This window comes from Triticum aestivum, chromosome 2B (assembly GCF_018294505.1).
Source record: "Triticum aestivum cultivar Chinese Spring chromosome 2B, IWGSC CS RefSeq v2.1, whole genome shotgun sequence".
Lineage (NCBI taxonomy): Eukaryota > Viridiplantae > Streptophyta > Magnoliopsida > Poales > Poaceae > Triticum > Triticum aestivum.
Window position 1 is genome coordinate 708,302,760 of NC_057798.1, and position 17,742 is coordinate 708,320,501.

Here is a 17,742-nt window from a genome sequence, read left to right on the forward strand (position 1 = left end):
GGTTGGTGGAAATGTAGATCTATGTGATGCCCCCAGAATTAATTGTGAACTGAACATCCACGCAGCATGCACGATCAAGATCAGTGACTCACGGTATGATATCACAACACAACTCTACGACTCAATTAAACAAGGAAACAAATATATTACAAGCAAGGGTCGTAGGATAATTTGTTTCATCGGTTACAAACAAATATATTACTATACTCACTGTATGAGAAGTGGTTACAGGGATGGGGGCGCTAGGGGTGATAATTTGTTTCTCCCATTGCAATGCACGGGCACTTTTGCTAGTATAGTGAAAACCAAAGAATATCGAGGACAAAGCAAAAAGGCCCTCGCGTCGCTCCCTCCCCGGGGTGACACGGGCGGCGGCTCAGGTGCCCCTCTACCGCGCCCCCTCCTCACTTCCTTCCCCTCGCCGTGCCGATGGGCTCCACCGGGCGAAGCCCGCGTGGATCCGGCGGCGGCGGGACCTCTTCTTCTCGTGGCGTCGCTCATGAGGGGGAGACTTGCAGCGGCGGGCGACGGATGGCGGACGACGTACGGTGCTGGCGTTGGCTGCAGGTGGCGGATGGGGAGCTGGGGCGTCGGCCTCGGTCTGGGCTCCGGCATGACCTGGGCATGGACGGCGTGCGTGCGGCGGGCGCGGCGACCGGCTGGGTGTGGCGGATGTGGCTCTGGAGCGCGAGGTTGCTGCACCGATCTGGATCTGAGCTAGTTCTTCGATCTGTTTGATCAGGTTGCTGCACTTCGCGATGCGGCTTTGGTGGCTGTGGTGGAGGTGGTCGCGGTGGTGCTACGGTGGTGGACGGCGGCTATGGCCAGGGGGTGGTGCGTGCATGGGCGCGGTGGATCGTGGGATCCCGTGGCCAGGGTGAGGGCGGCCTCAGCAGGGCCGGTGATTGGTGGGCGGCGGTCGGTGGTTGCAGGTGGTCATCTCTGGGAGAAATCCTTGCTCCGGTCTTCTGCTACGTCTTGAGCTTGCGTTGGTTTTCCTTGAAAAGGAAAGGGAGATGCAGCAATAGTAGCATAAGTATTTCCCTCAGTTTTTGAGAACCAAGGTATCAATCCAATAGGAGGCTCCTCAAAAGTCTCATGCACCAACACATAACAAACAAAGAACTCGCAACCAACGCAATAAAGGGGTTGTCAATCCCTTCACGACCACTTGTGAAAGTGAGATCTAATAAAAATAGTATGATAAGATAAATATATTTTTGGTATTTTATAATATAGATGCAAAAAGTAAAGATGCAAATAAAAGTAAATATTGGAAGCAAATATGATAAGAGATAGACCCGGGGGCCATAGGTTTCACTAGTGGCTTCTCTTAAGATAGCATAAGTATTATGGTGGGTGAACAAATTACTGTCGAGCAATTGATAGAAAAGCGAATAATTATGAGATTATCTAGGCATGATCATGTATATAGGCATCACGACCGCAACAAGTAGACCGACTCCTGCCTGCATCTACTACTATTACTCCACACATCGACCGACTCCTGCCTGCATCTAGAGTATTAAGTTCATAAGAACAGAGTAACGCATTAAGCAAGATGACATGATGTAGAGGGATAAACTCAAGCAATATGATATAAACCCCATCTTGTTATCCTCGATGGCAACAATACAATACGTGCCTTGCAACCCTTTCTGTCACTGGGTAAGGACACCGCAAGATTTAACCCAAAGCTAAGCACTTCTCCCATGGCAAGAAAGATCAATCTAGTAGGCCAAACCAAACTGATAATTCGAAGAGACTTGCAAAGATAACACAATCATACATAAAATAATTCAGAGAAGATTCAAATATTATTCATAGATAAACTTGATCATAAACCCACAATTCATCGGATCTCGACAAACACACCGCAAAAAGAGTTTACATCGAATAGATCTCCACAAGAGAGGGGGAGAACATTGTGTTGAGATCCAAAAAGAGAGAAGAAGCCATCTAGCTAATAACTATGGACCCGTAGGTCTGTGGTAAACTACTCACAACTCATCGGAGGGGCTATGGTGTTGATGTAGAAGCCCTCCGTGGTCGATTCCCCCTCCGGCAGGGTGCCGGCGGAGGCTCCAAGATGAGATCTCGCGGATACAGAAGGTTACAGTGGTGGAAATTGTGTTTCGTTGGCTCCCTGGATGTTTTCGGGGTACGTAGGCTTATATAGGAGGAAGAAGTATGTCGGTGGACGCCCGAGGGGCCCATGAGACAGGGAGGCGCGCCCTATAGGGGGGGCGCCCTCCTATCTCGTGGAGGCCTTAGCTGCTTCTTGAGTTGCACTCCAAGTCCTCTGGATCACGTTCGTTCCAAAAATCACGCTCCCGAAGGTTTCATTCCGTTTGGACTCTGTTTGATATTCCTTTTCTCCGAAATACTGTAATAGGCAAAAAAACAGCAATACGGGCTGGGCCTCCAGTTAGTAGGTTAGTCCCAAAAATGATATAAATGTGTAAAATAAAGCCCATAAACATCAAAAGGGGGTAATATAATAGCATGGAACAATCAAAAATTATAGATACGTTGGAGACGTATCAAGCATCCCCAAGCTTAATTCCTGCTCGTCCTCGAGTAGGTAAATGATAAAAAGAGAATTTTTGATGTGGAATGCTACCTAGCATAATTCTTAATGTATTTTTTCTTTATTGTGGCATGAATGTTCAGATCCAAATGATTCAAAATAAAAGTTCATATTGATAAAAGAAATAGTAACACTTTCAAGCATACTAATCAAAGTAATCATGTCTTCTCAAAATAACATGGCAAAAGAAAGTTCAGCCCTACAAAATCATATGGTTAGGCTATGCTTCATTTTCGTCACACAAAGATGTTCCCAACTTCTATACCCCCGATGACAAGCCAAGCAATTGTTTCATACTTAAATAATCTCAAACTTTTTCAATCTTCACGTAATACATGAGCGTGAGCCATGGATATAACACTATGGGTGGAATAGAATATGATGATGGGGATTGTGTGGAGAAGACAAAAAAGGAGAAAGTCTCACATTGATGAGGATAATCAACGGGCTATGGATATGCCCATCAATTGATGTCCACATGAGGAGTAGGGATTGCCATGCAACGGATGCACTAGAGCTATAAATGAATGCTCAACAAAATAAAACTAGTGGGTGTGCATCCAACTTGCTTGCTTACGAAGACCTAGGGCATTTGAAGAAGCCCATCGTAGGAATATACAAGCCAAGTTCTATAATGAAAAATTCCCACTAGTATGAAAAAGACAACTTACGAGACTCACTATATGAAAAACATGGTGCTACTTTGAAGCACAATATATGAGACTCACTACATGAAGAACAAGGTGCTACTTTGAAGCACAAGTGTGGAAAAAGAGATAGTAACATTGCCCTTTTTATTTATTTCCTTTTTTTCCTTTCTTTTTTCTTTTGGGCCTTTTTTTGGCCTTTCTTTTTTTTCTTTTTTTTCTTTGGGCAATGCTCTAATAATGATGATCATCACACTTCTATTGATTACAACATATGAATTACAACTCGAAACTAGAACAAGATATGACTCTATATGAATGCCTCCGACGGTGTACTCGAAAGGTGCAATGAATCAAGAGTGACATGTATGAAAATTAATGCATGGTGGCTTTGCCACAAATACGATGTCAACTACATGATCATGCAATGGCAATATGACAAAAGTAAAGTATGTCATTGTTGGGGAACGTAGTAATTTCAAAAAATTTCCTACGCACACGCAAGATCATGGTGATGGCATAACAACGAGAGGGGAGAGTATTGTCAACGTACCCTCGTAGACCGTAAGCGGAAGCGTTATGACAACGCGGTTGATGTAGTCGTACGTCTTCACGATCCGACCGATCCAAGTACCGAACGTACGGCACCTCCGAGTTCAGCACACGTTCAGCTTGATGACGATCCCCGGGCTCTGATCCAGCAAAGTTCGGGGATGAGTTCTGTCAGCACGACGGCGTGGTGACGATGATGATGAAGTAAATATGCCCTAGAGGCAATAATAAAGTTATTATTTATTTCCTCATATCATGATAAATGTTTATTATTCATGCTAGAATTGTATTAACCGAAAACATGATGCATGTGTGAATACATAGACAAACATAGTGTCACTAGTATGCCTCTACTTGACTAGCTCATTGATCAAAGATGGTTATGTTTCCTAACCATAGGCATGTATTGCCATTTGATTAATGGGATCACATCATTAGGAGAATGATGTGATTGACTTGACCCATTCCGTTAGCTTAGCACTTGATCGTTTAGTATGTTGCTGTTGCCTTCTTCATGACTTATACAAAGTTCCTGCAACTATGAGATTGTGCAACTCCCGTTTACCAGAGGAACACTTTGCGTGCTACCAAACGTCATAACGTAACTGGGTGATTATAAAGGTGATCTACAGGTGTCTCCAAAGGTACATGTTGAGTTGGCATAATTCGAGATTAGGTTTTGTCACTCCGATTGTCAGAGAGGTATCTCTGGGCCCTCTCGGTAATACTCATCACCTAAGCCTTGCAAGCATTGTAACTAATGAGTTAGTTATGAAATGATGTATTACGGAACGAGTAAAGAGACTTGTCGGTAACGAGATTGAACTAGGTATTGGATTCCGACGATCGAATCTCGGGCAAGTAACATACCGATGACAAAGGGAACAACGTATGTTGTTATGCGGTTTGAACGATAAAGATCTTCGTAGAATATGTAGGAACCAATATGAACATCCAGGTTCCACTATTGGTTATTGACTGAGAATAGTTCTAGGTCATGTCTACACAGTTCTCGAACCCATAGGGTCCGCACGCTTAACATTACGATGACAATTTTATTATGAGTTTATAAGTTTTGATGTACCGAAGTTTGTTCGGAGTCCCGGATGTGACCACAGACATGACGAGGAGTCTTGAAATGGTCGAGACATAAAGATTGATATATTGGACGGATATATTTGGACACCGGAAAGGTTTCGGATGAGATTGGGACTATACCGGAGTTCCGGGAGGTTACCGGAACCCCCCGGTAAGTATATGGGCCTTATTGGGCCTTAGTGGAAAGGAGGGAGAAGAAGCAAAGGAGGGGGTGCCCCCCAAGCCCAATCCGAATTGGGAGGGGGGCCGGCCCCCCTTTCCTTCTTCCCTCCCCTCTCTTCCTTCCCTCTCCTACTCCTAATAGGAAAGGGGGGCCAAACCTACTTGGAGTAGGATTGCCCCCCCTAGGGCGCGCCTCCCCTCTTGGCCGGCCCCCTCCTCCTCTCCCCTTTATATACGGAGGAGGGGGGCACCCCTAAGACACACAAGTTGATCTACGGATCGTTCCTTAGCCGTGTGCGGTGCCCCCCTCCACCATATTCCACCTCGGTCATATCGTCACGGAGTTTAGGCGAAGCCCTGCGCCGGTAGAACATCATCATCATCACCACGCCGTCATGCTGACGGAACTCATCCCCGACACTTTGCTGGATTGGAGCCCGAGGGACGTCATCGAGCTGGACGTGTGCTGAACACGGAGGTGCCGTACGTTCGGTGCTTGGATCGGTCAGATCGTGAAGACGTACGACTACATCAACCGCGTTGTCATAACGCTTCCGCTTAGTGGTCTACGAGGGTACGTAGACAACACTCTCCCCTCTCGTTGCTATGCCATCACCATGATCTTGCGTGTGCGTAGGAAATTTTTTGAAATTACTACGTTCCCCAACAGTGGCATCCGAGCCTAGGTTTTATGCATTGATGTTATATGCACGAGTAGAACACAAGTGAGTTGTGGGCGATACAAGTCATACTGCTTACCAGCATGTCATACTTTGGTTCGGCGGTATTGTTGGATGAAGCGGCCCGGACCGACATTACGCGTACGCTTACGCGAGACTAGTTTTACCGCCGTGCTTTGCACACAGGTGACTAGCGGGTGTCAGTTTCTCCAACTTTGGTTGAACCGAGTGTGGCTACGCCCGGTCCTTGCGAAGGTTAAAACAGCACCAACTTGACGAACTATCGTTGTGGTTTTGTTGCGTAGGTAAGAACGGTTCTTGCTCAGCCCGTAGCAGCCACGTAAAACTTGCAACAACAAAGTAGAGGACGTCTAACTTGTTTTTGCAGGGCATGTTGTGATGTGATATGGTCAAGACGTGATGCTATATTTTATTGTATGAGATGATCATGTTTTGTAACCGAAGTTATCGGCAACTGGCAGGAGCCATATGGTTGTCGCTTTATTGTATGAAATGCAAACGCCCTGTAATTGCTTTACTTTATCACTAAGCGGTAGCGATAGTTGTAGAAGCAATAGATGGCATAAACGACAACGATGCTACGAAGGAGATCAAGGTGTCGCGCCGGTGACGATGGTGATCACGACGGTGCTTCGGAGATGGAGATCACAAGCACAAGATGATGATGGCCATATCATATCACTTATATTGATTGCATGTGATGTTTATCCTTTATGCATCTTATTTTGCTTTGATTGACGGTAGCATTTTAAGATGATCTCTCACTAAAAATTATCAAGAAGTGTTCTCCCTGAGTATGCACCGTTGCCAAAGTTCGTCGTGCCCAGACACCATGTGATGATCGGGTGTGATAAGCTCTACGTCCATCTACAACAGGTGCAAGCCAGTTTTGCACACGCAGAATACTCAGGTTAAACTTGACGAGCCTAGCATATGCAGATTTGGCCTCGGAACACAGAGACCGAAAGGTCGAGCGTGTATCATATAGTAGATATGATCAACATAAAGATGTTCACCATTGAAAACTACTCCATCTCACGTGATGATCGATTATGGTTTAGTTGATTTGGATCATGTGATCACTTAGATGACTAGAGAGATGTCTGTCTAAGTGGGAGTTCTTAAGTAATATGACTAATTGAACTTAAATTTATCATGAACTTAGTACCTGATAGTATTTTGCTTGTCTATGTTTGTTGTAGATAGATGGCTCGTGTTGTTGTTCTGTTGAATTTTAATGTGTTCCTTGAGAAAGCAAAGTTGAAAGATGATGGTAGCAATTACACGGACTGGGTCCGTAACGTGAGGATTATCCTCATTGCTGCACATAAGAATTACGTCCTGGAAGCACCGCTGGGTGCCAGGCCTGCTGCAGGAGCAACACCAGATGTTGTGAACGTCTGGCAGAGCAAAGCTGATGACTACTCTATAGTTCAGTGTGCCATGCTTTACGGCTTAGAACCGGGTCTTCAACGACGTTTTGAACGTCATGGAGCATATGAGATGTTCCAGGAGTTGAAGTTAATATTTCAAGCAAATACCCGGATTGAGAGATATGAAGTCTCCAATAAGTTCTACAGCTGCAAGATGGAGGAGAATAGTTCTGTTAGTGAGCATATACTCAAAATGTCTGGGTATAATAATCACTTGATTCAACTGGGAGTTAATCTTCTGGATGATAGCGTCATTGACAGAATTCTCCAATCACTACCACCAAGCTACAAGAGCTTCGTGATGAACTATAATATGCAAGGGATGAACAAGACAATTCCCGAGCTCTTCGCAATGCTAAAGGCTGCGAAGGTAGAAATCAAGAAGGAGCATCAAGTGTTGATGGTCAACAAGACCACTAGTTTCAAGAAAAAGGGCAAAGGGAAGAAGAAGGGGAACTTCAAGAAGAACAACAAGCAAGTTGCTGCTCAAGAGAATAAACCCAAGTCTGGACCTAAGCCTGAAACTGAGTGCTTCTACTACAAGCAAACTAGTCACTGGAAGCGGAACTGCCCCAAGTATTTGGCAGATAAGAAGGATGGCAAAGTGAACAAAGGTATATGTGATATACATGTTATTGATGTGTACCTGACTAGAGCTCGTAGTAGCACCTGGGTATTTGATACTGGTTCTATTGCTAATATTTGCAACTCGAAATAGGGACTACGGAATAAGCGAGCACTGGCCAAGGACGAGGTGACGATGCGCGTGGGAAATGGTTCCAAAGTCGATGTGATCGCGGTCGGCACGCTACCTCTACATCTACCTTCGGGATTAGTTTTAGACCTGAATAATTGTTATTTGGTGCCAGCGTTGAGCATGAACATTATATCTGGATCTTGTTTGATGTGAGATGGTTATTCATTTAAATCAGAGAATAATGGTTGTTCTATTTATATGAGTAATATCTTTTATGGTCATGCACCCTTGAAGAGTGGTCTATTTTTATTGAATATCGATAGTAGTGATACACATATTCATAATGTTGAATCCAAAAGATGCAGAGTTGATAATGATAGTGCAACTTATTTGTGGCACTGCCATTTAGGTCATATCGGTGTAAAGCACATGAAGAAACTCCATACTGATGGACTTTTGGAATCACTTGATTATGAATCACTTGGTACTTGCGAACCGTGCCTCATGGGCAAGATGACTAAAACACCGTTCTCCAGTACTATGGAGAGAGCAACAGATTTGTTGGAAATCATACATACAGATGTATGTGGTCCGATGAATGTTGAAGCTCGGGGCGGATATCGTTATTTTCTCACCTTCACGGATGATTTGAGCAGATATGGGTATATCTACTTAATGAAACACAAGTCTGAAACATTTGAAAAGTTCAAAGAATTTCAGAGTGAAGTGGAAAATCATCGTAACAAGAAAATAAAGTGTCTACGATCTGATCGTGGAGGAGAATATTTGAGTTACGAGTTTGGTTTACATTTGAAACAATGCGGAATAGTTTCGCAACTCACACCACCTGGAACACCACAAAGAAATGGTGTGTCCGAACGTCGTAATCGTACTTTACTAGATATGGTGCGATCTATGATGTCTCTTACTGATTTACCGCTATCGTTTTGGGGTTATGCTTTAGAGACGAGTGCATTCACATTAAATAGGGCACCATCTAAATCCGTTGAGACGACGCCTTATGAACTGTGGTTTGGCAAGAAACCAAAGTTGTCGTTTCTTAAAGTTTGGGGCTGCGATGCTTATGTGAAGAAACTTCAACCAGATAAGCTCGAACCCAAATCGGAGAAATGTGTCTTCATAGGATACCCAAAAGAGACTGTTGGGTACACCTTCTATCACAGATCCGAAGGCAAGACATTCGTTGCTAAGAATGGATCCTTTCTAGAAAAAGAGTTTCTCTCGAAAGAAGTGAGTGGGAGGAAAGTAGAACTTGATGAGGTAACTGTACCTGCTCCCTTATTGGAAAGTAGTTCATCACAGAAATCAGTTCGTGTGACAAATACACCAATTAGTGAGGAAGCTAATGATATTGATCATGAAACTTCAGATCAAGTGTCTACTGAACCTCGTAGGTCTACCAGAGTAAGATCCACACCAGAGTGGTACGGTAATCCTATTCTGGAAGTCATGTTACTTGACCATGATGAACCTACGAACTATGAGGAAGCGATGATGAGCCTAGATTCCGCAAAATGGCTAGAGGCCATGAAATCTGAGATGGGATCCATGTATGAGAACAAAGTATGGACTTTGGTTGACTTGCCCGATGATCGGCAAGCCATTGAGAATAAATGGATCTTTAAGAAGAAGACTGACGCTGACGGTAATGTAACTGTCTATAAAGCTCGACTTGTTGCGAAAGGTTTTCGACAAGTTCAAGGGGTTGATTACGATGAGACTTTCTCACCCGTAGCGATGCTTAAGTCTGTCCGAATCATGTTAGAGATTGCCGCATTTTATGATTATGAAATTTGGCAAATGGATGTCAAAACTGCATTCCTGAATGGATTTCTGGAAGAAGAGTTGTATATGATGCAACTGGGGGGTTTTGTTGATCCTAAGGGAGCTAACAAAGTGTGCAAGCTCCAGCGATCAATCTATGGTCCGGTGCAAGCCTCTCGGAGTTGGAATAAATGCTTTGATAGTGTGATCAAAGCATATGGTTTTATACAGACTTTTGGAGAAGCCTGTATTTACAAAGAAAGTGAGTGGGAGCTCTGTAGCATTTCTAATATTATATGTGGATGACATATTGTTGATTGGAAATGATATAGAATGTCAGGACCCCGACTCAATGCCACATCGATCTAGCATGTAACACCTCATATCACTTTGCGGCCTCACGCACGGTATTCCCACGGGTGTCGCCTTACCTTTGCCCGGGACCGTTTGCGCCTTTAGGCACACGTATATGACAGTGTCGCTAGCATCCATATGATAAGGAGCCCGGGCTGACATGACTAGTCGTAAACCCAAAGTGGCACAGACTTACAGGGACAGGCATCCATGACCCAGCTTCGAACGTGTCGGTCATCAGCAAGTGGGTCCGGGCTGTAGCACTGGGCTAGCAGGACTCCGGTAAACCGGGCTGTAGCGGGCTAACAGGACTCCGGTACTCAAAGCGTGACATTTCCCCGAAGGGACAGACACAGGAACGAAGAAGGACACATGCCGGCCAGCCTAAGTGTTCCGGAGCAGTAGCAAGCTACCATGGCTCAGTGGAAACACTAGGAGACATTTCCCGGTAAGAGAGGCTACTAAAGATAAACAACTAGATGGTCAGATCCCACACATACCAAGCATTTCAATAACATACACACAATATGCTCGATATGTGCAATACAACATGGCATCACAAAATGACTCTACGACTCAAGTAGTTTATTCAATAGGCTCCGAGGAGCGAGATATTACAAACATGGGTCTCCTGACCCAACACTCAGAGCATACAAGTCAAAGCACAAGCGGAAGCTATCATGTCTGAGTACAGACATCTATAAATGAAAAAGGCTGAGAAGCCTGACTATATATCAGATCCTGCCGAGGGCACAAGATCGTAGCTGAGGTAACAAGCTAAACGTCGAAGTCCACGTGAAACTACTAGCGAGACCGAAGTCTCTCTGCAAAAACATAAAATAGGCAAACGTGAGTACAAATGTACCCAGCAAGACTTACATCAGAACTATCTACATATGCATCATTATCAACAAAGGGATGGTGGGGTTTAACTGCAGCAAGCCAGCTTTGACTCGGTGGCTATCCTGAACTACGACTGCAAGCGACTCTTTTGAGGTGGCGCACACGAGTCCACATATTCACCATATCAATACACCACTATGGATCCGCTCCCGTCTCCCTACGAGAACGCCATCCATAGCACTCACGCTTATCTTGCGTATTTTAGGGTATCCACTTTCACTTGTCTATGAACTGATATAAGCAACCCAGAAGTCCTTTTCCGCGGACACGGCTATTCGAATAGATGATGTTAACCCTGCAGGGGTGTACTTCTTCACACACGCTCTCACCACTTACCGCCGTTTACACGACATGTACTCGGCAACCTTCAAGCGGAAGCCCAACGTGGGTGTTGGCCACGGCCTACCTAAACACTCAAGTCTCTAGTCCAGGTTTATCGCCTATTCGGGTTCCATCCATGAGGAGATCCGGCCGGAGTTTCGCTCACAGCCCCAAACGATGTGTACAGGGTTCCCGAGACACCAAACGGGCGCCCGGTACACCGTGCCACGTGCCTACCGCATCACAGCCCACCCCTACGGCCAGCGCTGTCCACGGCCTCCAGCATACTACAAACACCAGAAACTACTTGCAACTCCTGGACAGAGGACAAGGGTGATCAAGAAGCCGAGAGGGTCCATTGGTTTCGGGCCCAATGCGTGGTAGTAGCTGAATCATGGATCACAAACACAGAACTCAGTTCCTGAGGACGGCTGCAATGAGACAACCCACCATGTACTCCTACATGGCCTCTCACCGCTACCTTTACCAAATCGTGTTCACACACTTAGCTCACACACAGTAGGACATGTTCACACACCTCTGATTCATCCCTGATGAATCAGACCTAACTCAACTCTAAGCAGTAGCAGGCATGACAAACAAGCATGAATGAGTAGGCACATCAGGGCTCAAACAACTCCTACTCATGCTAGTGGGTTTCATCTAATTACTGTGGAATGACAGGTCATGCAGAGGATAAAGGGGTTCAGCTACCGCAGCAAGTAACAGATGAATCGATGTTGTCCTAATGCAGTAAAAGAGAGCAGGAACGAGAGAGTAGGATTGTATCGGAATGAACAAGGGGTTTTTGCTTGCCTGGCACTTCTGAAGATAACATTGAGTCTTCATCAGTGTCAACGATCACATCATCGGTATCACGTCTATCGAGAGGGGACAAATACCAGCAACACAGAAGGGAACACAATCAATGCAATGCACAATATGATGCATGCTATGACATGGCAATATGAAGGTGTTTTGGGCTAATGCAACTAGCAACAGATTAAATGAAGTTGGTTTGAATACAAGATTCAAATTCAAACTCCATATGTGATTATTTAAATGCCCTTTAATTGATTTGCCCTAAACAGTAGTGATAAGTTGTTCTAACATGCATGAAAATGGTACAGATGGATTCCTTGAATTTTTCTGATAATTTTTCATATATAATTTATTTAATTTGGAGTTACGGTTAATTTTCTATGAATTTTAGAAGTTTATATAATTTTCTGGAATTTCCTGATTATTTTTAAATCCAGAAAATACTTATTGCGTCAGCCTGACATCATCATGACGTCAGCGGTCAGCAGGGCCGGTCAGGGTCAAACCTGACCAGTGGGGCCCACTGGTCAGTGTCTTAGGTCTGGATTGAGTGAATGACAGGTGGGACCGGTCAACGATGACTGGGCCAGAGTCAAAGCTGACACGTGGGGTCCACGGCACTAACACTAATTTAACAGAATAATTATATTAACCTAATTAAGCGCAGGGGCCCACATGACAGTGGCTCTGGGGGGTGTTTAGCGGGGTTATTAGTACTAATTAACCGGCGCCACGTCAGCAGGTGACGCCGGCGACCACAACAGCGGCGGGAACTCGCCGGAGTTGGTCGAGGCGGCGCTACAGGCTGCGGTTGGGCACCCTGAGGGCACCAGGAGGGAGCCCGTGCTCCCGCGCGTCTAGGGGCGCACGCAGCTGGGCGCAGGGAGGCCGGGGTCGACGGCGGCGACCAGAACAGCGGCGGCCGGAGCTACGGGTTCGAGCGGCGCGGGGCTGCAGCTTGCAAATGAACAAGCTAGGCGGTTGGGAAGCATCTGCGGGACGTGTCGAACTCGTCCAGGTGCTCTTCATGGTCAGCAGGGGTCGCTAGCAACGGCGAGCTTCACGGCGGCGGCAGCGAGCTCTCGGCCATCACAGAAACCACGGCTAGGGGATGCAATCGATGGTGGGGAGAGGGGGAGAACGAAGAGGAGCTCACAGCGGTGAAGGGGAGCAACTCGGTGTAGCCGGGGACGCGCTGAGGCCGCAAATTGACCGGAGGGGGCCGTCGGATCCGGAGGTTGAAGACGACGGTTGACGGCGATGCAGGGCCTCCCGGCGTCCCGTAGCTCGATTGGGAGGACGAGGAGGTTTCTTCGGTGCCTCTGGGGTCGGCGGAAGGGCGAGGGGTGGCTGGTGCCCGCGGCGAACAGCGTCGGTGGCGACGGCTGCGCTCGGCACGAGAGGGAGAGGGGAACAGAGGAGGGGAAGAGCTCGGGAGAGAGTGAGGAAGTTCGTGGGGGCCGCGTGGCGTCTCCAGGGAGTAGTGGAGGCAAGCAGGGAGGCAGGAGGTGGCCGAAGCAGGGAGGAGGTGGCCGGGGCGCGTGGCCGCGCGCGCCGGGCGCGTGCCCGTCCTCCTGGCAGAGGAGGAAGGCGACAGGGGAGGCGCTGGTGGGCTGGGCCGGCCAGGGGGGGAGCTGGGCCGGCTGGTGGCTGCACGGGTGAGGCCAGGTATGTCCTTCTCCCTCTTTTTATTTTTGTTCTGTTTCATTCTGTTTTTGTTTTATTTAAATTATTTTGCCACTGTTTTGAATTTTTAAAATAATTCAAACAATGCCAAAAACTCCTCTGAATATTTTATAATGCTAGATGGACTTTTCCAAAAGCTTATAAAATATTTCAGGGGGTATTTAAATTATATTCTAATTATATGAATATAATTCAAATTTAAATAGCTAAAGATTTAAATTCAAAGTCCCAAGAATAAATCCTTAAAAATGTTCAATATTTTGGTTGGGACCAGAACCCTTACCAAAAATTATCAAACATTTAAGAGGAGCACTTTGGAGCAATGAATGAGATTTCCAGGGTTTTTGCCCCTCTTTTATTTAGGGTTTTGAGGCTTCCAACATTCCTCAATTCAAGTTTCAAAAATATAGACATGATGCACACATGAGGCTAGGCTAGAGCAATGCCAGAAGCTAGGGATGTGACAACTCACCCCCACTAAACAAGAATCTCGTCTCGAGGTTCAAGCGTAGGGTAGGATGAAGGGGAAACGCAAACTAGTACAATCTTCACGATCTAGGGTGCACTTCAGTTGAACGTTGATTCATTCACCATCATTGTCTTGATGTCTTGTTCTGAGAACTTCAGCTAATCATGACAAGAAGAGGAAAGGAAAACTCTAGAACAATCGATCTTCGAGAAGACCGAACAACTTAGGATCAACTCATGGGATGAGATATAGCAACATCTCTTGAGCTGAGAGACGAAGCACAGATCCGAAGAAATGGAGTAAGACAAATGACGAGGGTTCGCTAAGTAGACAACAATTCCACGCTTAAGAAGGTGGTAATCGATTGTCAACGTAGCGAGGAGTTGAGTTGCCATGATACCACGACGAAACATCCTGGAGGAGGGTGATTCGTAGATTATTATCTTAAGTGGCAAAAAGAATTACTTTTGATTCAGAGATCATTGGAACTCTTTATACCAGCCTAAGGTAATCACAAGCGATCATTTGGAGGGGGTCGGTAGAATGGCATACTCGGACTTGGATGATGTGGATTATCTTGTTGAAGACAACGTAATGGATGAATTTGCTTATCACCGGAGATGGAAGAGACCCGTGGTAGAATGGCACATTGGCGGTGCAAGCTGGGAACAAAATGCAAATGCTGGGAATGATTCTGGTAACTGGGGAAGAACCCAACAATAAAGAGTGAATTCACTGTTGGAGTGGTTATAGCATAACCGAAGAATCTGGGGCAATCCCAGCTAGTGCCGATGATAACACGTAGCGCTTGTGCGTGCTCTCAAGAACTTGAGCATTTCCATATTTATCAAGGTTTTACCAACATCCGTGTCAAGGATCCTGGCAACACAACTTGCTACCATGATGAATGGTGATGGAGGATGCAGATGCAAAGGAAGATAACACTTTCTCAGTTTTCACCTTAGCGAGGCCAAGGAAACAAAATCTGGATGATCGACCGAGAGACATTTAGCACTCCGCTTCTAATGTTCTCCTTGATGTGCTAGTGTAACCCATTCATAGATATGGTTTGATATCTAGAACATCAAGTAAAAGGTCGGACTTCGGGATCTCAGAAATCCATAGGGGCAACTAGGGAGTAAATCCTACGAAATCCCTATGGGGGGGGGGTGGCCAACTTCCTCAATCAAGATATTATAATAACAGGTCTTCCGGCTGGGTGTGTTGGCCACGACATCCACTTTACCGATTATCGAGGGACCAATATTATAATTCTTGGGAAATGTTCCAACCATCACATCTGCCTAAGATTCAGATCTGGTTGGTGTCAGAATATTCCAGACCCATCGAGTCTAGGAAGAAAAATGAAAGTTTGCAACACAAATCGACGAGATGACGTTGCGGGATTCTCGGGGAATGAACTACGATAGCAAGCTCCAAAACATGAGCTGGTTCTGCTACAAACATGTGAACACGTTGTCCCAGACAAGCATGCCCACATGGTAGTCTTACAATAAAACACTACCGAGTTCTGGTTGGGAACCATCAACGAGGGTATCGAAGTTCTTTCATAAGTCCGGATTAGCTCTTATGAAGGAACTCCTTCTCCTTGAACAAATCAATCAGTGGCTTGGTGTGCTAGGGATACATATAGATTGAAGGTTGCAAGTCTTCAAACCACAGCATTCTTCGCACGTGTGCATGACTGATTTGGAATGATTCCAAAGAAAGCAACATTGACTTTCTCGAATCCACGGCGGCAACTTGCATCAAATGCACATGGACTGGAGGAAGTCACTTCTTACATCCGAACATTTGCTCCATGATCTAGCATGAAGAAATGCTTTCAAAAGTTTTCAACACTAACTTAATGTTCAACAAAATCATGGAGGAGATAAGGATGTTGTCAATGGGCTCAACAACAATTCATCTAGGTTTCCTTTTAGAAGGAATTCCATAGTTAAGTGAACACGGTGATAGCATTGGTCAGACCAAAGATATAACGGTGTATGCTCGAGGAATCAACCACGAGTAAGACAACATTACGAATATCGTTGGTTCTGATTTGATTTGACGATAGCCCACACTCAAATCAAAGGATTGATAAGACAATAGATCCAGCAACTGATCACAGGGACCAATCGATGAAGATATCATCTTTCTCCAACACACACTACACAGGAATTTCCCTTTGGAACGAACTAAGTCAGACAAGCTTTTATCTTCCAACTCTCCAAGTTGTTGTCTAGCTTAACCAACTAGCTCAGGGATATCTAACACCGATTCTTGGAGAGAAGGTGGTTCACAAGAAACCAACTTGATCACGAACTCAACATAGCGGTCAGGTGACAACCCGGTAACACCTCCAAGAAGATATTTGGAAAGTCACGAACCACCGGTATGTTACTAAGCTCGAGAACAGTCTTGCTTTTGAGGGCAAGACGATATGATCAAATGAGTGAGGACTTGAAATAATCCTAACTCATCGATCGAGGAGTGAACCAGGAGAATGGACTAGGTAGCACGATCAATCTTAGAATGATGATTCAATAACCAACACACTAAGAATGAAATTATTGTCCTTTAACTACCAAGCAACGAGGTTGCTGGGAGTATTTATTTCACACATCACAATTCATTTGTCGGTATTCCGGTTGCATCAACACGAGGGCCAAGGAATGAACAGTGATGGCAAGAAGTATCACTGTACCAAGAGTTCATAGGATGGTGTGCAATTCCTATAACAATCTCGATATAAAATATGTAATACTCCAAGGTAGAGCAGAACAAAAGCTGGATTAGCGATTTGATCTGCGGAGCACAACTTCTTTGACCCAATCCTGGATATGGGTGAGGTACTGGAGTTTGTTTCTCCTAGTCATTCTGCGATGGAATGGCTTGACGGACCACAAGAGTAATAGGCATCGATAACGAACGCACGCATACTCTTGACTATCAATTGATAGACGAGGGTCAGAAGACAACTAAAGAGGGACAACTCAAAGGAACATACGATTTTCTGAGTTGTGGATGCATAGATTAGTATGTCGAACCAAGTTCAACATATTTCTTCCGGATAACCCATGCAGAAGGTGAAACTGGCAGAGTCACGATTTATGAATGGAGAACTCCTCAAGAGTACTCTAATTATGATCTTTTGATCCAATAAACATCTGCCATAAGCGGTTCATAGTATTTGGAAGAAAGGAATACCACGAACATCGAGGACTAATGTAAAGGTTACTAATATCCTAAAGGCACTAGCAATTACTATCAACATGAAGTGGGTAGAGTGAATCTCGGGTTCAGAACCCAGGAGTAGAATACCTACTACTAAGTAGCATCACGGGATGCTTTCGAGAATGATGGCCAGAATCATCACACTGGGAACACAAATCCTGGCTAATTACTAAATGATCCCCTAAGACACCTAGGGTCATAATAGTAACTCCAATATAATGTCAAGGCAATAGAATACCTCAACTCAACAATTAGCGTGATTGAGCTGGCATAAAGGAACAT